The sequence below is a fragment of the Uranotaenia lowii genome, chromosome 1 (assembly GCF_029784155.1).
Source record: "Uranotaenia lowii strain MFRU-FL chromosome 1, ASM2978415v1, whole genome shotgun sequence".
Classification (NCBI taxonomy): Eukaryota; Metazoa; Arthropoda; class Insecta; order Diptera; family Culicidae; genus Uranotaenia; species Uranotaenia lowii.
The window spans coordinates 201,440,410-201,456,340 of record NC_073691.1 but is presented as its reverse complement, the minus strand read 5'-3'; the positions used below and the strand labels follow the sequence as shown (position 1 = coordinate 201,456,340).

The 15,931-nt window shown below is 37.4% G+C and overlaps 2 protein-coding genes across 3 annotated transcripts in view; both read left to right on the top strand.

Moving 5' to 3' along the window:
- LOC129744159 (elongation of very long chain fatty acids protein AAEL008004-like) overlaps positions 1–15,931 on the top strand; it is a 558,472-nt gene that overhangs the window by 187,364 nt on the left and 355,177 nt on the right. The gene's annotated exons all lie outside the window — the stretch shown is intronic.
- LOC129744144 (elongation of very long chain fatty acids protein 7) overlaps positions 6,153–15,931 on the top strand; it is a 78,998-nt gene continuing 69,219 nt past the window's right edge. The window contains exon 1 of the mRNA XM_055736541.1: positions 6,153–6,354. The gene's annotated coding sequence lies outside the window, so the exon portion shown is untranslated. The remainder of the gene's footprint in view (positions 6,355–15,931) is intronic.

Here is a 15,931-nt window from a genome sequence, read left to right as displayed (position 1 = left end):
TTTTAGCGAAAAAACTGACGACTCCGAAAATTTACTAGGTCCGTATTGATTTATAATTAAGATTTTCTTCAAAAGTTTTCTCAGTGCAATGCTAAATTTCAAAATAATTATATAAGATAATTAGTAAGAAGGCCATCGTCTCCAGCAACTCTTCTGGGAGTTCGTCGCCTACAAAGGAAACGTCAAATTCAGATTCACAGGCATGAACAGTAACAACTCCGATGTTAAAATCATCTAGCAAGAATTCCAGAAGCACCGGCTCGAGAATAGTTCCCTTGGGAGACTTCCCAAAGCAGTAGCGGTACCGCGACGAAGAAAAAATTTTCTAAGAAAATCAAACAAGAAGAACTGGCTCGGGAGAAGGAACGGGAACGGAAGGAAGCAGCCGCCGAAAAGAAACGCGAGAAGAAAAGGAGAAACGGCGTAAAAATGGGTTGGCGCGGGCAGTGGAAAGGGAACGGGACCTCAGCTCAGTTGCCAACTCCAGCAACGACCATCGGGGAAGCCAGGACCCGCGGCCAGCGAAATCAACTGCAGCAGTTTATTCGTGGTCCCATGAGGCCAGGCATGCCGAGTTAAATTATAAGCTTCCGAAGGAGTGTTTTTATTATTATTCTTTGTTGAGTGGCTTGTTTTTATAATGAATGAATGAATTGGAAATAAATTTAATATAATATAAAGTTAAACATTTTTTTTTTCTTTATTCCGGTTAAAGACCTTCCTGAAATTCCGTTTTTGAGCTGACACACATACATACAAGCGTTTTTTCCGTGTGCACTAATACATTAACACAAAATGTAAACAAACCAAACATGCGTTTGTGTGCGTAAGCTGTCATTCTGGATCGGTAAATTCATTTCAAGTAGAATCGGTTGGGCCATTAAATGCTTGAATTCAATGGGAGGGATGCTTGAAGAATGCTTCGAATCCAAGCATTCTTTCAAGCATTCCAAGCATTTATTTTGTTAAGCGGGATGCTACCGCCCGGTGCGCGAAAGAGTGTGTATCCTAAAACCGGTTCGCTGAAATGAGCAAAACCGGGCCGCGTATAGTCCTATTTGCCGCTGGTAGTGTTCGTGATATTATGCTGGTTGTTTCACCAACACTTTTAAGTTTTGGGACAATCAACCTCAAAAACGACCATGTGCGTCGGCCGGCTGCCCGTTTTTTGTACTGTGAGTTTTTGAGGTTAATTGTCCCGTCTCATCTGTACACGCTCAGCAAGTGTGCGTAAGAAATGTCAAAAACAACTCTATAGGTACTCACTTATTGGTGCGTTTGCTCTGAACATTGAGCCAGAAAACAGTGCTGGGGATTTTTTTTGTCCAAGATTTCGGCGATGTTGCCACACATTTTATTTTAAGAGGGATCAGATGTCGCTTCTCTTATATGAAGGTTCACTAGTTTATAGGTACATTCCCGTAATGAAAATTATTTTTTTTCCATATGAATTCTAAACTTTGTTTCGATTAGGTCGTTAAACAAAACTGAGTTATTGGCTGGAAACAATTGATAAACATGCTTTCTGTGTTTGATAAAAACTTGGTTTCGTTTGATCAATGTATAACTGAACAAAATTATTATAATTTAAGACGTTTCAGATTTTTTTTATTTCCGAGTGCAAATAGGTTTTTTCGACTTTTTGCATGCAAAAGGTCACAAGATAATAATTCGTTGAGTTGGTTTTTGCGTCGATTGTGCATCGTCGCGAAAAGTGCTTTGGCAATTGATGGAACTTTACGGTTAAATATAAAAAATCATAGAAAACTGCCTACAGGAGTGGTTTGAGTCGTATCTAATCGAAATGGACGGCTTAATTTATTGTTAGTTGAGTATACATAACTTTATTTTAGACTGTGCAAAAAGCCAGGATTCTGTTTCCATCCCAGATACTGTGGAGAAGTTAATCCGAATCATCCGAGAATCACCCAGCGCAGCGAGCACTACTAACTAAACACTTACACTATTGCCTATCGAATGAAGGACGAATGTGAGCGCGCCATAATGCGGGAAGCTTTGTCGACCTTTTGTCGACTCACCGTTTCTGACAGTGTTGCCTGAAATGTAGTCGTGTCATCCGCGAATGGTGGCGTTTGATGCAAACCTAATCATCGGCTACACAGATACAACCAAAACAAATTGAAGCAATTGATAACTTTCGCATTCTTCGAACGGTCATCGGCGTCACAGGTAGTGGCCTGATTTTTTTGGGGAAGCCCCAAATAGGATCCTATGAAGCAACAATTCCGGATGCCCTTGGGCGGCAACTTTCGTGTCCTAATTGAATGGATTATGGTTTCTAATGCTTCTCCAATCAATTTTGAATTACCTAGCATAGTAATAAGCAATCGGAATCTGTTTCGGGAATGAAAATTGTCGATTGGCAAAATGTCGTTGGCACAAAATAAGAAAACTTAAGTACAACTTCACATGTAAGCACTGAACTGACACTCTTAATCAGTACATCTGAATGTTCTCCAGCAATTTTAACTTCAAGTTTCCTTAGCAATATTTAAAACAGGAATTTAAAATGCGATTCAAAACTTCAACAGCGATTTTCTCAAAACTAGTCAAGTGGCTGATTGAACCTAATCAAAAACAAGCTCTAGAATTAATGTATGTATGTATGTTGGTATTCCACCATGGGTGCACGGATTCACCGCAGGTATGAACCATCTGCAAAATTTATTTTATCAATTGAGCGTTCCTCTGATGCAGATTTGCCACACCCGGCACCATGGCTTCGTGTTATGTGTTGTGAAGGTGTGAACATCGTGTCAGTGTTGTGTTTAATGTGGACGAATGTTTGAATCACCTCCACAACCAGTTAGAAATTTATAAAAATTAACATTTTTTCATAAATTTACTACAGGTATTCCGGCCTCCGTGTATAAACCAGGATGGTTGGCACATGATTGATCATTCTAATATAAGCATATGAAAAATTTTGATTTTTAAAAAGACTTTATATCGTACCTCTTGATTACAACTCTACCTACTTTACCTGATAATATACCTTTGAATCTTCTTCGGACTTATATTTATACCTCTCTACGAGAAGTGGCCTAATTGGTTAATTTTTTTGAACATCGCAACTGATTTAACTATACCACCATGTTTCCAAAATACTAATCTCCGTCTTTTGGCACTTTTTCCCTTTCCTGTTTATCATTTAAGCCTATTAAATATTCCTCCACATTCCCCCTTCGTGTATTTTTTTTTCACTACTCTTCACCCTATTGATTTCCATTGGCTCTTGTTGAGCCAAGAACTCTCTTTACTTTTTCACTTCCCTTCCACGCTATTTCCACACCACTTTTTCCTCGACTGATTCCCGCTCAGATCAAAGTAAACCTGGTTTTTTTTTAATTTTCACTTATTGCGGTCTTCTACCTACTTCTTTCCCAACCCCCTTACACTACCCTTTATCACTACGGGAGAAAACTTCTTTTCAGCAAGTGGACTGCCTCCATTATTTTGCCTCAGTTGTTTCAAAAACTTCGCATAGCACTCATTTCACGCCTTTTTTTCAAATTTGAAACTTGTTTTCTCAGCGCTTTCTATATGACCCACCATTTTTTTTCACTTCAATGCCTCGTACCACGTCACATGCCGTTTCTGGGCCCTTCTTTCTGAGCAAATTCCCTTACCTTTCCTCTGATCTACTTTCCTCAACAGCTTTGAAAAAATTCCTTTCCTCCATCATAGCTTTTTGGACGAAACCTAATATTTCTATGAGCTTTTCGGATCAAACTGCCCGCCACGACAACACGATTTACCGCTCAAATCTGTCATCAATTAGATCGCCGCTCGGCTGTTCGGAGCTGGCTGAAACAAACTCTATAATTAAAGTGTCACAAATAAAACTTAATAATAATTTAATATAAATTTTTTATATAAATTGATAACATGGCATCAATGCTTTGATCCCATCGGTGAAGTCTGAGCGTGTAATATCCAATTCTCTGAGAAATCACGTTTGATATCTTTCAGCCAGCGTGGCCAGATTGCAAACCGCTGAAATCCGTAGGTTTGACGAAAAGCGAAAAATGTACTGATTTTGGCTAAATGAAACTTGATCTTTTTTTGGTCGTCTGGTAGAATTTTCGTTTATCTACAGAATCCCTAGATTTTTTTCGATAATCTGTAGAAAATCCGTAGGAAATGCTGAAAATCTGAAGATTTCGAGCATCGATCCGTAGCTTCGAAGAAATGCTTAAAATCCGTAGATCTACGGAGAAATCCGGAGACCTGGCAACGCTGCGAGCGTGTTATCCAATTCTCTGAGAAATAATGTTTGATGTCTTTTCAACTCTTCTCTCTCGCGTGCTCGCGCGTTACGTACGGACAGATATTCACACACACAGCTGTGAACGCGTTATCCTTTCCGCCCACCCACTCCCACAGTACGTATACATTTAATGCGAATGATGTGAGATGGATGACTGTGTGAGTTTGACGTTTTTGGGTTCAGTTTCAGATATGTTTGCGAAGTTTGCGAGCGAGAGGCATGTTGGCTGTATGCGTGTGGCCTTCGAAAAGTTATATTTACTGCTCGCGTTGCCTCGATTTGCCGATAGTTTCGGTTGTGCTCTCGTCGGTCGCGGATCTTCGGATATTTTTGAGAACGCGGGTAGCAGTTGTGCGGTTTGCGCAAGATTTTCGGTCGTGCTTTTTTCGGTTGTCATTCTTTAAAGGTTGGTCTGCTGTTTTTTTTTGTATCTCACGGTTGTCAGCTGTGTTGTTTTTTCGTTGCTATTTTAATGGTTTCTTGCTTTTTTGGAATCGTTGAGTTAAGTGTGAGCGGCGATTGCCGTGGGTTGAGTAATCGTTAATTCGTTAAAAGGATAGTTTTCGTCGGTTCCAACATTTCCCTCAGGATTTTCCGCGAGGCTGTTCGGTAAATTCGGAAAGTTTTGACGTTTACTCATACCTGGATGCTCTCGGGATTTGGTTTTTGAGCGTGGCATGTTGTATTCGTCGTAGAGCCGGAGAGCGTGATCCGGAAAAGAGGAACAAATTGCGCAAGATATTAGTGTTGGTATATCGATAGATAAACGCCAGGAAATCTCGGCAAAAAGAACCGAATCGAACCGCGGAGAAAGTAGTGAACGTCAAAATTCGGAAAGGTTTTTAGATCGAAAAAACTCACTTTCAAAAAAGCACCTATTCCTCCCTTAAGGCTGGGAGAAGGACCTTAAATAATTTCTGCTAGCATGTAATTATTGCCACCGGTTTGAGTCTCTTGTATGTTTTCACCGGATGACGTTTGCCTTTTTCTGTAAACATTTCCGTGAACTAAATCAATTTTAATGAAATTTTTGGCTTGTAATAATTTGGTAAATATGTTAGTCAAAACATGTTCTAGAAGGGATGTCGATAGTTAAAATTTACAAAGCGAGTATGAAACATTTGATAAATTTATTAAGGAAAGCGTGCAAATCGACTTCCGAACACAGGCGATCAATTTTTCCGAAGATCATTACGCGATACTCATCAGTCAGTTTTATTTCGAGTTTCGGTTACCACTTAACACGTATGCATCAACGGACGGGGGTCTGTAAGCACTAAGCGACAGTGGGTTTTCGGTCGTGTTTCCGAGGTCGATTCGACGGAGTGGGACATTTGGCCGAATGCCAACTCGTGTCAAGAGCGCGCGCCTAGCCAGTAGTTTATAACAACGTGCGCATCCGATATGAAGTTTGCGTCATTTGCGTTCGCATTCACGCCCCTATAGATTTTGGGCAGAATAAAAGCACAGAAGTTGCTAGTCCACAGTGCACCAAAACTTCTAAACTTTGCGGTGTCAAATTATGTATCGTCGTTTTTTCATGTTGCTCTCCTAGTTACATATTTCGTGTCTCGTTTAGAAGCGTATTTCTTTTCCTGGTTTCGAAAGAAAACCCAGCCGTCGACGCCTAGTTTAGAGCATCTTGGCCTTAGCAACCTAAGCGGCTTTCGATGTGATACTTAGCTCAGCTTGAGACCAAAACGAAAGCAGAAAAAAAGCGAAAAGAAAACGCAGTGTGCGATGTGTGGTGAGATCGTTAAATAATTTTTCGTTCGTTTATTTTTTTTTTCTACTGTTGTACATATTTCGTGTTGGTCACTTGGACGGCTTGCTGTGGTTTTCTGGTTCTTTCGTATACCAGTATTGAGTTTGTCGGTAAAACTCATTGGCTTCTGGGATTCGACGGTTTCGACTCAAAATTGAAAAAAAAAAGCACCTAGCGCCTGGTCACGGTTGGGAGACACGCAGCATCAGATCTTATTTTCGTTACCATCTCAGCCGCCAGCCGCCGCCACCGTCTACGGATACTTCTACGCGAGCACTTGGATTTCGCTTTGATTTCGGTATGTATCTTTTATATATTTTTTTTTTCCTTTCCATTCTTTCCTTCAATTCAAGTGTTGAGTGATTGCAACATAATCGTGCACGCTCATAATATGCCGAAGTAGTGTGCCTGCTTGGATTGGAAGTGGTACGCGGCACGGAGTTTTATAACAGTAATTTGCAGTCAGTTTTGGTATCGCCAACCTCTTTTTCTCCAATAATGTACCTCCCAAACGCAGCCAACATAGCTAGCTACCCAAAGGCAGCAGTAAAAAATGAGGGAGAGGTCAGAAAGTCGGTATTTAATTAAGCCGGACTTCAATATTTTATTGATAGAACACTCTTGAATGTGTTAACAGCTGTTAGTCTAATGGACCAGGCAAGAGGCCTGTCTGAGTCTGAGGGCACGCACAGTTGTAGGATAAAGTGAAAATAGGATTTTCCCTCATTGTTTTTCCTCTAGTTTCGAATTTCAGTACAGCAAGCAAGCAAGCACATGATGCAAGCAGTGTGGTGTTGTGTTGTGTGCGATGATGGCCCCTCGCTCGACCGGTTCTCCGCTCCCGGTGGGTTTATGTTATGCGAATATATTCCAATTGGATGCATGGACGGATTCCCACCGTTTCCACACAACACAAATACACATTCAGCTATAGAACGGTTTTGACGTTTCCCTCCCGGATACGCCGCCGTTTTGGGCAGGATTGCCAGCTTGGCAAAGTGCTTCAAAAGATGAAGCAGACGCTCCTGTCAATACTTCTTCAGCTGGATTTTACAAGACTTGGATATTCTAGAATCAAAGGTTCAAAGGCCAGAAAAATGACGTCGAGGTCGGGATATAAAATGGATCGTTGTCAAAGAGACGTCTCGATTAGAAGAGGAAAATAAAATTATATATCTAGATGAGATATTATTTTTTTTCTACAGGAAAGATGAGATAGAAAAATGTATAAGGATACAGCTCCACACTAGAACTTATCAAAACTCATCCACTGAACTGCGCTGTGGAAGATTCGATCGAAACGTATAGTTTAGAACAAAGGTTTTCAAAGTGGTCCATACCGCCCTCAGAGTAGACAATTGTTGCTGCATTTCGGAACAAAATTCTCTTAGGGAGTCGGTGAGCTTTAAAATATCGAGACAGGGTGACCGTGAGCGAAAAAGTTTGAAAGTGAAGTGACTTGAGTGACTCAAACAAGAAAATCCTTCCTTCACAGAATCCACATGTGTGAATCTGGTCACTCTATTGATCGAGAAAATGTTTCGCTGGTCCGGTCTTTGAATTGGATGTAGCTGGAAGCATTGATATTTTCAATCAAAAATCACTTTGTTGTGTTATGAGCCTAGTTAGTTGAATGATTCAACTGAATCAAAGCTATCGAAAATGATAAACGAAAACGCTCACTGAAGAAGATAGTAAGTTGCTATCGAAATACCGGTATCATAACTTTTTATTTACCGTGGTTGAATTAAAAGGAATCTTTCGAAGTCTTTGATTCAATCAAAATTCTCTTAATTTTTTAAACGGAAACACCAGACCAGATCATACTGTATTACAATAATTTACCTGACAATACCCAGAATACGTTAAGTCCCTTACAGGCAACACTTAAAATAGGGTATTTAGGCCCAAAAAACTGCCGACCATGGCCTAGAGGATAGCGTTTAAGGCTTCTAAGCCAGAGGTCATGGGATCGAGTCTCGGTCACGGAATACATTGTATTATTTCTGTGGCGGCTGGTTGTGTTAGCATTTGTAGGATGCTAGCCATTATATCCCTGAAAGATGTACGCTGTAGTCTTGAGTTGAATTTAGATCTCTACATAGAAACATGAAGTTTCACTGAGATTCTATATTAAAAAAGAATTTTAAAAAAATAAAACAGACAACGGCACAACTGCCGAGCATTCGGAGGTTTTTTTTACCTATTAGTAGCTTTCCCATTAAAAAGATATTCTTCACGTTAAAAATATGAAACTTCACCTATTTCTAACAACGCACCGTTATGGAACGCCAGCAAGCCGGCGGCTGATTCATTATTTCTAGAGTTTGTTTTGATTAAGTCGTATGAGCCATTGGACGTGTGTTGAGAAAATCAATGTTGAAGTTTTGAATCACCTTTTTAATTCTCTTTTAAAGAATGTCACTCCAAATAATCTGAAAATACGACAGTCAATGCAAAAATGCATGAGAAATAAGTTGTTTTATTCGAAACGAGCATAAGTTTGGGTTTTACCAGTTAAGCCGTACTTACGACCAATTACTTAACTTATTTGGCTCTAACGTCATTTTGAAATTCTTTGAATTTTACCCTGAAATTAATCACAATTACCGAAAACAATCCGCAACTTTATTCGAAATAATTTGAAGCACCATTTGAAAGACATCAAATTTATATTTGCATGTCCTTCACAGTAGAATCTAGAGTTAGTTTCAGAAGGTCGTAAGAACCAGTGGACGAGTTCAAAATTTGTGGAATTGAATTATATTTTTAATTCTCATTTTATAATTGTAGCTCAGAAGAATCTCAAATTGTGATAATTAAAGCCATAATTGGTTAATAATAGCTTGGTGTATTCTATACGAGCATTACTTTAGCTCATAGCAGTGAGCACGTACTTACGACTTACTGGATGAATGCGTTAACGTCGTTTTATGAATCGAAAAATTATCTATATGTATGTATGTTAAATACAATTGGCTATTCAAGTTCAGTAAAAGAAATGCATAAAAATTTAATTACGAATACAATGTTCAACAATGAAAGGTTGTTTTAGATAATGATATTTAACGATATTAAAATCTGGTTTACATTTTGTTTAGAATTTTTTCTTATGATAAATTGAACTGAACTGCAATTTAAAAACAAAACGTTTTTTTTGCTAAATAGCTGCACGATACAGGTTGCTAAGGAAAATAATTATCCGTACGTGCTCACTGCTATGAGCTAAAGTAACACAAGACATCACATTTGTCTTGCTTGATCATACCTTCTCTGCATCATGAAGCTGCTCCACAAATCCTTCCTGACAGTCGCCTTGGAAGCTTTATACAGATCTGCAACAATTCCCTAACGTGACTGTAAAAATGGCACGACCCGAAACCTGAACTTCCAGTGATCTTACCCTGTCCATGCCATTGGTGATCTATAAGATTGAGGCTCGTGGCTTATGTTGTTCACAAGAAAATCCGTTGCGTAATCCACGGCCTGTACCGGATCATCTACTATATATATAGTGATCGGTCTCCTCTTATAACGAAGGAAACAGGTCATTACGACGACAAGTTTTCAATGACCGATGGCTATTCTCTGGCTTTGATAAAACTTTCAAAGTTTTCAATAACTATTCTTACAACAGCGGCTTCAATCTTTTCCTTCCTATCACCCGATTATTTTCCCAATCATAGTTCGTTCTGTGGATTGTGGATTGCGGTAACCTATTTTTAAAAAGGTTTCTTCCAGATTTCGTTTCAATCCAAATAAAATTTCCTCGCCTGAGTCTTTCTTTCAGCTACTGTAGTTTTTCCAGTGATCCGGCCAAAAGAATGGATCGTCATGGACTGCCTATGTATTTAAAAAGAAAAATTTGAATTACACCTTGAAGACACGTTAAATGGTCACTTACCACGCAACAAATTGAATCCATCCGTGTAAGTTTAAATTGAATTTTTCAAAAATTGTACACAGATACCGTAAACGCAACGAAAATTCACAACGTCGTAAAAACCAAAAAGTCGAGCTGTCACTTGGGTCCTTTTGCTCCGCAGCAAAACAAAACGTCGCATGAGCCAAATGAACTCGAAAAAGTTTAAGGACCTTTTTCGAAAAAGGTTGTATGAAAAAAATAATTGTTTTTTCAAGAAAATTTATTTTACGTCCAAATTTCAAAACGGGTTCAAACTGTTTTATTAACTATTCAGAACCATGTGTTTTTTTTAAATATAAAGTTCACGACCATCAATCGTTTGCAGTTAAAAACTCGATTTTGTTTACATTGGCTCATACGACCTAATCAAAACAAACTCTAGATTTCTTCGATTCCTACTCGACACTAACTGAATTATTCTTTCTCTTCATCAGGGCTAGAAGTTGGTCACTTTTTAATAACTTAGTAACTTTTTTCAAGCAGGTCACTCACCATTTACTTTTTTTTTGAAATTCGGTCACAAAAGTTACTATTTTTAATAATTTTCATACGAATTAGATAAGCATTTCAATTACCTTAACTCGTTTTGTAGTTTTTTTTTCGATTTTATTCTACAGACTGGACTTGACTATCCGTTGACACGTTTATTCTTGTTTTTAAAGACACAATTTGTTTCGTAAAAACCGTACCCTGGGTTCCCATGGGTCACGGCGGCGGTGTGCATGCTTGTGATAATGATGGTTTACTATCATTGTCCTGAGAGGGTCGTTGCACACATCTTGTCAAGCATGGATCATAATATGACTCAAATTAGAAGGCGTGCTGGACACCTTTATTTAAATTAAATTAGCGGTAGGCTCAATGGTGTCCCAAATTTTCATGATCCATGCTGATAAGATGAATGGGAGTTGAAACACTTGCCCTCCCTTCCGTTGAACAATGGGAAAATTTTGTAGTGAAAATATCACATTTTATCGACATAAAGTGATACTTTTCAATAGGGCATAATCTGTTTGGTAAGGTAGTTAGCTAGTTTAGTTTCATAGAATTAGGATGTTTCAAGTATTGCTAGGTTAGGTATAGGTAATGGTATTCGTCTCCCCAATGCTCTAGAAAGTGTGCATTTGCGGTTTATGAATTTCGTTGGCTTATTCTTAAATCAAGCATTTTACAAGAACTAGGGGCTCATTGGACGGGAATGCTGTTTTGACAAATATGATATTTCAGTTTGTAATACACTTTCGACATTTGTTTTTATTTATTTATTTAGTTTTGGTAGATTTATACATTTTTCGGTTAGGATTGAAATTCATAAATCGAAGTTTAAAATAGAAAATATGATTTCGATAAGCAAGTATGAGTAGATAGTTCAGATCATTTATTTCGGGCATTTAAAAACAGGCACACGGTTTATTTGAATTGAACCCCTATCGTGTAGATTGAGTATTAAAGTTTGTTTGAGAAGTTGACCACAATTAGTGATAAGGTTTTAAAGAACAGCACTGTTATTTTCCTGTTCCGTTGATAAGTTGATGATATTAATAAATCTATTGCTATTTAACCTTATAGTTCTTTGTTGATGAGTTTAAGAGACACCTTTTCTAGATTCTGTTTTTATGATATCCTAATTGAGTTATCGAATAACCATGTAGTCGCGTAGAATCAATCACTTGAATATATTTTTTACTTAACAAATCTATGATTATTTCTAAATCAAACTAGGAAGAATCCAAATTTATGGAAACGAGTAAGGTAGATGACAGGTAGGGAAAATTCAACTACGGTAAGATAGTGAACCCTTCTGACAATGATATCGAGGCGTTAGCATATGATATCATATTATTTGATACCATACTGCTATTGCTCGGTTGAATTGAAGGTTGGGTTAACTCGAAGTTCATATGGGGCCCACCAACCGTCCTAGTCCGTCGAGCACTATCTTAACGCTTCCCCTAAACTGGTGCTTCAGAACCCTCGGGCTCTGTTGCCGCTATCCTTTTCTAAACTATACTACTCTCATTTAAAATTTTCCTCTTCTGTCCCCCGTTCTGTTTTTCCTTTCCGGGTCAGCCAGGCGCTCATAAACCCATAAATAAAAAAAAAAAAAAAAAAAAAAAATTTGTTTCGTAAAAACGTGTTTTATCAACGTTTATTTTTTGTCTTATTTAATGAAGCTCTATTACTGTTTGCTCTGGTTTTTTAAAATATCTTAAAGTAGAATAGCTAAAAAAAAGTGAAGTTTAGCCTTTTTAATTTCTTTGTGCATAAATAGTTAACGTTTTCTGGGATTTGAAATGAAAGATTACGAGCTTACTCATTGAAATGCGGAATTTAATGTTTCATGGTACACCTTTTTTTTAAGATACTAAATTAATTTTTTTTTTGCATAGTCAATTGTTTCAAAAGTTTTTCTCAAAAGTCTCATATGAGGCCCTTGGAGCCCAAGGGGTTTAAGTGCATAAATTTTTTTTTTTGGTTTTTGTAAGGTTTTATTTTATTATATTTGCAATGGAAATGCAAATTGATAACATATTCAACTCAGAATAAAAACCAAATGTGTTTAAAATAAGGTTGCCAGAATTTTTTGAGCACGTACCTGGGCCGGAAAATCCGGGCTGTTTTCATCAAAAACCTAGCAAAATCCAACCATTTGATTCCAAAATGTCTACCAAAAATCCCGGCAATATCCGGGCAAATTTCGTCTAAATCCAGGAATCAAGGACACACATCAAGGAAAAAACATGAAAAACATTTTTTTTTCATCAAAACTTTTTAAATCGTATTTTAAGCTTTCAAAAAACTTCTCATGGTTATTTTTATAAAACTTGTGCAAAAAAATTCGTTTTACACGCATAAATAAAAAAAATTACAACACAATTTGTTTTTTGTATGTTTTGTCAAATAAAGTTAATAAATCCGGGCAAAATCCAGGCCTTTCTTACTGAAATCCGGCCAACCGAGCCGGGCAAATTTTGTGTTAAATATCCGGGCAAACCCGGATAACACCGAGCAATCTGGCAACCTTAGTTTAAAATTATTTTTAAAATAAAGAAAAAAAAATAACTCCATAAAGACCTTCTATGTTGTGATATTCATTGTTCAAATTATCGAACTTAACAAAATGTACATAGTTTAAAAATGTGTGAAGTTTGTAAAAAGCGGTACAGTTATTACTGATATAGGTATTAGGTTTTCGTGTTGTTTATTTATTTCGTCAACCGTAACGTAGACTAATTTGATACATGTGCATTTCCCTGAGAATAGGTTTAAGCAGTGTCCGCTTTACAATTTTTCTTAAGAGTTTAGATTTCTTCGATTAAAATATTGTTTAAGTTTTTGCCGACAAATTGTAAAGTTAATGGTTTCGCAGTATTGATTGTAAGAGGCTATCATGCGATTTATTGGCCCGTTTTTTGCGTAGTTTGTGCGATAGTGATTAGTGAAAAATAAATTTCGATTTCGCAGTTGCCGAGAAGGTGCTTAAAAGTTTAATTGTGAATTCATGTTGAGTCTATACGCTGCGAAACGATATCGTTTACAAATGAGTTCATTGCATATTCGCGGCGTTCTTTTAGTGTCTGTATGTCAATGAGCATGCAGCGAGCTTCATATGATGGAAGTGGAAATGATGTCCAACCTGATTTACTAAGGGCATATAGTAGAAATTGCTATAGGGACCAAACAACGCTGCAATATTCCAGTAAAGACCTTACTTAGGCAATTTATACTGTTTTATTGTGTATGGGTCTTGAAAATTGCAAAAGCGATTAATAAAGCCCAGCATGTTATTTGCCCTATGGATGATAGTATTGTAATGGTCTGTGAAAGTAAGTTCAGAGTCTAACATAATTCCTAAATCACTGACTCGTTCACATTCCTAATGTAATTGTGATGTTTGGTGTTGTTCTTTTTCTGCTAAATGATATTAAATTGCATTTTTTAACATTGAGCTTCAGAAGGCTTTTTTTGCACCACAGATAGAACATGTGAATTTCATTCTGGAATATGCTGATGTCTTCTTTATTTCTTATTTCCAAATATAGCTTCATGTCGTCGGCATAAATGAGCATTTTGAGATGTTTGAGAATAAAGGAAATGTCGTTTACATAAAGTATGAAAAGTTGGGGTCCTAAAAGAGATCCTCGCGGAACTACTGAAGTGACTTGAATAGGGAGCGATTTCTTTCCATTGAAATTTATTATTTGTTGGCGATTCGTTAGTTATGATTCAAGCCTTTTCAGGAGTTTAGATTTGATTCCATTTTTTTTTGTAATTTGAAAAGAAGCATTGCTATTATCCATTGCATTCAATGAAAAGTCTATAAATTCAATTGAATTAGTTGAGGTTGAACGCCCTTTGAAAAAGCCATGTTGCCTGTCAGTTATTCGGTTCTTAATTTGGGAATAATTTTTCGTTTATAATTGCTTCAAAAAGCTTGGGAATTCAAAAGATAATGGCTATTCCGCGATAATTTCGAATGTCAGACTTTCGACCAGATTTGAATATAGGCACTAAAAATAAGCTTTTCCAAATTTTAGGAAAATTTCCTGATTCCAATGACATACTGAAAAGCCAAAACAATGGAGCTGTCAGTTCCATTGCCAAACTTTTCATGAATACAGGAGGAATTCCGTCTGGTCCTGGACCTTTTTAGTCCTTGCAGAATGTCCTGCACATGAACTTGATTAATGCTAATGTTCCTTGAGAGTTCTGGGAAAAATGAAAAATAATCGCAATCACGATCTTCTTCATTAAATGTCGTATGAATTTCTTGAAAGAAATATTCAAAAAGATTGCAAATTTGCTCCAAGTTATCAAAGACATGTTCGTCAAGGTGCATTTTTGACGGAAATTTCCCAGTTTTCAACATTTTTTTCACATAGTTGAAAAAATTCTTAGGGCAAGTCTTTATTTCAAGTTCAGTTCTTGCATTGTAATCTTCAAGTGCATTGCTAATGGTTCAAGTTCAGTTGATCGCGTAAGTTCAAATACGATGCTAAATTTTCATTAGTATTGTAAAATTTATGTGCTTTTTGTTTCCGATTCTTTAAGTTCATGATTTGTGTGTTGAACCAGACCGGGTACTTAGAGTTTCGGTGACGTCTTCTTTTCTTCAATGGTGTTAATGTTTTCATAATTTGCAGATTGCTATTCAAAGACTTCTTCATTATCGCAGTCTTTGATGTTCGTGTATAAATATGGAATATTTAATCGCCGTATGAAAAGCCTCGTTTTTCTATAAAGGGTTTTGCGCTTCAATTACGCAAAAATCTTCATAAATATTTGTTTGTAAAAGGTCCAAATAGCAATTTTGCTGGTTTTTTATGTGATTAATTTGATTCAATCCCAAACAAGCAATTTTGTCAAAAATGAATTGCAAAGTTTCATTGTCCCCAACGACTGGGAGTAATATGCTTTCATTTTCAGAGTCCGCGATGAAGCCAGTGTGGCGTTGATTGAAATCCCCATAGATATGAATTCTGACCTCAGCAGATAGATGGAATATTTTTATAAATATCCTTCATTTTGGCTGGGCTTTTCATGCGATTGAAATTTTGACAATATCAAAATTTCAGTCACACTCTGTCTTTCGGAAGAAGTTTTTGAATGTGCATCTGCTTCAAAAGTGTTCGTATCTAATTCTACTTTCGTAGAAGGCGTCCTTCCTTGCGAAAAATTTAGGGACGAGTGTTTTTCCTACCTTCCTGCAACTTTAACTCACGGGAATAGGACAGCATTTCCAGACACTTTCATCGCGCAACTTTCATGTTCATTATTGAGTTTTCAGCCTATATTGCTATTTTCTCGGCAACACTTGTCGGGAAATTTTTATCCCGCAAGCAGGATTTCTCTCATGCTTTTCACACGTTGTGTTGTGTGTGTGTGGGGTGGGGTGGGGATCCCGAGAATCTACAAGTAGAGAAAATCGCTCGATTGCTCTTTCTCTCCC